The sequence below is a fragment of the Callorhinus ursinus genome, unplaced genomic scaffold (assembly GCF_003265705.2).
Source record: "Callorhinus ursinus isolate GAN/ISIS: 27379988/994484 unplaced genomic scaffold, GSC_fseal_2.0 scaffold49, whole genome shotgun sequence".
NCBI lineage: Eukaryota > Metazoa > Chordata > Mammalia > Carnivora > Otariidae > Callorhinus > Callorhinus ursinus.
The window spans coordinates 6,644,529-6,650,675 of NW_027397111.1; the positions used below are offsets into that span (position 1 = coordinate 6,644,529).

Below are 6,147 nucleotides of genomic sequence, written 5' to 3' on the forward strand. Positions count from 1 at the left end.
TGTGTGGTGAAGGGCACACAGTGTGTGTGGCCCACATCACACGGATGAGTGCTCAGGCCAGAGTGTGCACCTGGTGGGCAGGCCCCGTAGATTCTGACTGTGAATAGACTCTCAGATATCTTCCCTTGGGTGGAAGATCAGACCTCAGAGTATGATGCAAAAGAGAGCATGTTCCTTTCTTCTCTTCACTCACAGAGCAAGCTGGCCCAGAAAGGGAACCCATGATACCGTGAAGGGAACTATATTAGTTATCTATTGCAACATAACGAATTTTCCCAAAACTTAGTGGCTTAAAGCAACAATATTTATGTTTTCACTGTTTCTGTAGGTGAGGAATCCAGGCACAGCTTACCTGGGCTCTCTGCTTCAGGGTCTCTCACAGTCTGGAATCAAGGTTTCACCTGGGGTATAGTCATCTCAAGGCCTGACTGAAGAAAGATCTTCATCTTAAGCTTGCTTGTATGTCTATTGGCATACAAATTTCTTCTAGCTGTTTCTTCCTAGCTGTTGGCTGAGGCCTCTGTCAGTTGCTTGCCATGTGGGCCTCTCCAGCATGGCAGCATGCAAGCCACCAAGCTGAGAGGGCAAGAGAGAGAGAGAATTCAAGCAAGAATTCCAGTATTGCAAAGGCTGGAAAGCTAAAAACCACATTTCCCAGACTCCTGTGCAATCAGGGATCCGGAGGTAAGTAAGGTAAGTAAGGCCCAACTACCAGATGCACTAGGAGAGCTGAGTGGAAGCCAGGCAGAGACCACACCTCTGCTGCTCCTGCTGCTTCTGCGGGCATTGCCGTGGAGGGACTGACTGAGATTTCTCTGGCAGCATGAAGGGACATCCTAGTGTCCGGTCACTAGCCTCAGGGATGCTGGTGGCCTTGTGGCAGGGGCAGCACTGGTTCTGGAGTAAGCAGCTTCCTCGGTGGCCCAGATCTTCTTTGGGAAGCTTTTCTGAAAGCTCCACCCGAAGTCCTTTCTAAATTCCTCCTAGTAGTTCTATAAGACAATATCCTGCCATAAACCCTTTCTCACTTAATCTAGCTGGAGTGGATTTTGTTCTCTTCAACTAACCAGTACAAGTGGGATGGATGGAGAAACTTCAATTGCTAAATTGCTCTTGGAGAAAGCAGTGTGTGTGTGTGTGTGTGTGTGTGTGTGTGTGCTGGAAGGATACTTTGATAAGTGCTGGGAGAGGGTGTGGTCCCTCTCCCCACCAACTGCCACCTCATCCTTCCTGGGGCCTACATGTCAGGGGACACTAAGGCTCAGGAACTTTAAGAGTAGCTCCTGAAAGACAGGAAGAAAGGGACAAAAGTGTGGAGAGGAGGCAGAGGAACTCAACGGATGACTGAAGGCCAGGTGCTGTATAACATGATCCCTTTACAGGACCCCCTTTCTCATGGTTTATAAAACTTGTGGTGTGACTGGATTTTTTTTTTCTGTGGAAACCAAAGGAGTGACTGAATTTCATGCTGGGGAGGGTGTAGTATGGGGACAGAAGTGGTATGTGAGAAAGCCGGAATTTTGAGAGGTAGAAGGGCCAGGAGACCAAGGTCCCCACACGGAGCCAGACGAAATATTGGAGAAGGTGTGGAACTCCCTAGTCCATGGGATTCAGAAGTCCAAGCCCACCTCACTTGGACATCAAGGAGTGGAGGCCCTCAGCGGACATCTGGAGTACACATGAGTAGCAGCTGGGACTGGTTCCTTTCCGTTCTGCTTGGCCCTTTACCTTACAGCTTGATCTCTCCCTCAGGAACCCTCCAAGTCCTTACACACCACAGTCCTTCAGTGCTGATCATGTTCTCATTTATATTTATGTGCTTTTTTCTTTGTTTGTTTACCTTCTCTGTAAGACTGTTAGCTTGTGGAAGGTAAAGGCCTGAGTCTAATTTATCTTTCAATATCTGAAGTTATTACATGCACAGTGTTGTGTGTATGTACCTGCATGCATTTTCCTGGGGGAGGGTACTCAGAGCTTTAACCATATTCTGAAAGGCATCCAGGACCTAGAAAATGTTTAGAAGCTGCATGAGGTCTTTTTTTGGACCCCCCCTTTTATTGCTGCTGTTCAAGAAAGAGGCATTTTATGGATAAAGAAGATGTGATACACACACACACACACACACACACACACACACACACACACAGGAATACTACTCAGCCATCAAAAAGAATGAAATCTTGCCATTTGCAACAACATGGATGGAACTAGAGGGTATTATGCCAAGTGAAATAAGTTGGTCAGGGAAAGACAAACACCATATGATTTCACTCATATCTGGAATTTAAGAACAAAACAGATGAACATAGGGGAAGGGAAGGAAAAATAAGACAAAAACAGGAGACAAACCACAAGAGACCCTTAACTCTAGGAAACAAACTGAGGGTCGCTGGAGGGGCATTGGGTGGGGTAATGGGGTAACTGGGTGATGGGCATTAAGGAGGGCACTTGATGTAATGAGCAATGGGTGTTATATGCAACTGATGAATCACTAAGTTACCTCTGAAACTAATAATACACTATATGTTAATTAAATTGAATTTAAATTAACAAAAGAAAAGAAAGAGTCATCTTTCAAATGTCAAATTCATTTCATCCTCATGCTTGTCTTCCATCGAGGGTGTGTACCCATGGACATCCAAGGCTCGTGGGCTATGCAGGAAATCTAGCCTTCTGGTTTCAAGATTCTGTCAATTAGCGCTTCAGCCAAGAAGTGTATGTTTATCGCCTCTTCCCCAGACGACACCCTTGCCTTGCCCGGCACTCAGAGAGGTTACAAGCCAGACGGACACCAGGCAAGTCCCACTGAGGGTGAGATCCATGGTTGTTGTGTGCTTTCCAGCCTGCCGTCTCTTAAGCTATATATTTACCAAGTGAGGGTGGAGATGTCAGTCTCCAAAGAGTGTCTGGGGTGGTGTGTATGTAGGAGGTGGTGCTGGGCAAGTGAGAGATGGGGGAGACTGCCATGTGATGCTGATGCATTAAAGATTGAAGATAAGCAGCTAGAGCCCTGCCCAAGTCAGTGTCTTCGCAGCCCAGGGCGGGTGGCAGATGAGTCTGTACAACCTGCATATCTCAGCCCAGAAACCACAGGCAAATACCAGTGAAGCAAAGTTGGCTTCCCAGCACTGCTGAGTTTATAAACTTTCTCAAGTTCCCATCTTCATCTCTCTCTCTTTTTTAAAGATTTTATTTATTTGACAGAGAGAGCACAAGCAGAGGGAGAGAGAGGGAGAAGCAGGCTCCCTGCTGAGCAAGGAGCCTGATGTGGGACTCGATCCCAGGACCCCGGGATCATGACCCGGGCCGAAGGCAGCCGCTTAACCGACTGAGCCACCCAGGCGTCCCCCCATCTTTATCTCTTAAACGAAGCCAGCAACAGCTCATATGGCTGGCAGCTTTGCCCGTGGGTATGTAGATGGGTTCAGTGAAGGAAATAGGAAAAGTCTGGAAAGGGCCAGATTAATTTTTTTGTTGTCATTTTATGGATTTTATGGAGTAATTAGTTGGTAAAATGAAATGGCTTCCCTCTCAGTTGCAGTGAAGGCTCAAGATCCTGGCCCTTTCCTAATTAAGATCACCTCTGAGTGCTTGCAACAGGGTGACCTCACACTTGCCTAAGAACAGAGAAAAGTTGAAGTTGAGGTGGCCAGAAGGAGGGGACATTGGAGGGAAAGTTTAAGGAAGCTGTCCATGTGCTCTGAGTCCTTCTACCCCAGCTCTAGAAGAGGCTCTGCAAGGCCTGAGCATTTTTTACCCTCAGGAAGTCACCCGTCATTTGGCACATCTGCCACCGCAGAACCATCCTCACCAGCCACAATCTCATTAGCGCTTTTTCCCTGGATATCCACGAGCCTGTGTCTGAACACCAGGGCCACTGCCACGGGTGTCTCAGAAAAAGCAAACACTCCCATGGCAGGTTTGTGAGCAGAAATGGCAGAAGGGATGGGAGCTTAGCCCATGCCTGACTTCTCCTCTTCAAATCTTGCTTTTGTGCATCTTACTGGGAAATGTAGTTTTATCTTATCAGCTTCTGGAATAGGGGAAGGAGGCTGGAATGGGGTTCACTTTATCTAACACATTCCTACTCACAATCCAAGGCCCACATCAAATGCTATTCCTCTCAGAGACTCCTCTCCCGCTTGCCTCCCTTCCCCCAGTAGAAACTTCCTTCTCTGTGCTCCCAAAGCTTAGGTAAAATGTTGGTCTCCTTTGTTAAGCGGAAAGTTTCTTGAGGGCAGGGATTTTGTATGTCTCATTTCTATGTCTCTTGCACTTATACAAGGACTGTTAGGTAATAGCTATGCCCACAGATTTTTTGATACCTCTCTCTTCAAAAAGTGGAGCCTAATTCCCCTCTTTTTGAGCCTGGACTACAATGACTTTCTCCTAGAGAACAGAATGTAGCAAAGTGATGTGTGGCTTCTGAGACTAGGTCGTAAAAGATGCAGCTCGATTGCTTTTGGATCCCTGGCTCCCAAGGTTATGACACTCAAGCAGCCCTAAGGAGAGGTCCAGGTGGCAAGGATCCGAGGCCTCCTGCCAACAACCAGCACTAACCTGCCAGGTGTTTCCTTCTTCCAGGAGGGAGACTCCCATCTGACCTGGGAAGACAATCAAGGACCTTCCCTCCCCAGTCCATTAAAGTGGTTAACAACCACAGCCTGTTGACTTATCCTCTTTATTTCCTGTGAGGTGGGGCATGGTGGACAGAAGGCATTGAGACCAGACAGGATAGAAGTGAGGCTGGGAGGTCCCTGTTTTCACTCAGTGTTTCTGGTTGGCTTTGGCTAAGTCTGACCGATCCTGCCGAGAAGGGTGAGGAAGGGCACCTGCAGCTCAGGGTCCCCTCACCTCTCCTCATCGAAGAGGATCTTGTGGTCCTGGTGAACCCCAAGTTTCCAGCACAGCTCTTACCAGAGGAAGGAGAGCCACTCAAGAAGGGGTCTTCCAGCCAGGGGGCGGAGCAAGATGGCGGAGGAGTAGGAGACCTGGATTTCGTCTGGTTCTGGTCTCAGGAATTCAGCTGAATAGGGATCAAACTGTTCTGAACACCTACGAACTCAACAGGAGATCGAAGAGGAGAGTAGCAACAACTCTCTGAACAGAGAAGCGACCACTTACTGGAAGGTAGGACGTGCGGAGAAGTGAATCCAAGGCGATATTCGGGAGGATAGACGGCGGGGGAGGGGGCCTCCGTCGGCCGCTTCTGGCAAGTGATAGAGCCGCGGAGCACAAAATCGGAACTTTTAGAAGCCACTCCGCTGAGAGATGTCACTGCAGTGGCTAAGCGGGGGGTGGAACCCTCCCGGGACAGTGTGGTCTCAGGACCTTCGGGGTCACAGAAAGACCGGGGGTGCCTGAGTGCAGCAGAGCTCCCGGGTACCGGAGCGGGGAAGCCGGCTGCAGAGACGGAGCCGAGGCGCGGGTTCTCAGCTCGGGGTTGCCATAAACTGTGATCCGCGGCCCAGTCGGGCCACTGCTCCTCCAGCAGGGACCCAACAAGCGGCAGAGCCGGGGAGACTCCCTTTCCTCCCCCGGGAGGAGCGGCGCAGGAGCACACCGCAGGGATCTGCTGGGTTTGGAGACTCCACACGGGGTCGGGGGCCAGAGATAGAAACGCTTGGTCACAGGCCGGGTGAGCACGGAGTGCGGCCGGAGACTGGGGAGACGGGAGTGACTGCTTTTCTCTGGGGGCGCACTGAGGAGTGGGGCCCCCAGTTCTCAGCTCCTCCGGGTGGAGATTGGGAGGCCACCATTTTCGCCCTGGTCCTCCAAAGCTGTACTGAGAGCTTGCAGGGAACAAAAGCTCCTGAGAGCAAACCCGAGCAGCTTGCTTAGCCCGGACTCACAGGGGCAGGGCAATTCCGCCTCCGGCAAAGACATTTGGAAACCACGGCAACAGACCCCTCCCCCAGAAGATCAGCACGAACAGCCAGCAAGCCAAGACCAAGTTTACCGATCAAGGAGAACGGGAGAACTCCAGCAATAGGGGAATACTACACATAGAATTCATGGCTTTTTTTTTTTTTTACCATGATTCATTAGTTCATCAAAGTTAATTTTTTTAACTGTTTTTTTTTTAATTTTTCTTTTTCCCTTTTTCAACCAACATCTTATTAATCCCTTTTTAAAAAAAAATTTTTT

General features: G+C 49.3%; 1 long non-coding RNA gene across 1 annotated transcript in view; it reads right to left on the reverse strand.

Moving 5' to 3' along the window:
- Nucleotides 1–300: 300 nt before the first annotated feature.
- Nucleotides 301–6,147, reverse strand: part of LOC141370876 (uncharacterized) — a 25,585-nt gene continuing 19,738 nt past the window's right edge. The window contains exons 2-3 of the long non-coding RNA XR_012375346.1: nucleotides 1,941–2,005; nucleotides 301–576 (exon numbers count right to left, since the gene is read on the reverse strand). This is a non-coding gene — a long non-coding RNA (uncharacterized lncRNA). The remainder of the gene's footprint in view (nucleotides 577–1,940; nucleotides 2,006–6,147) is intronic.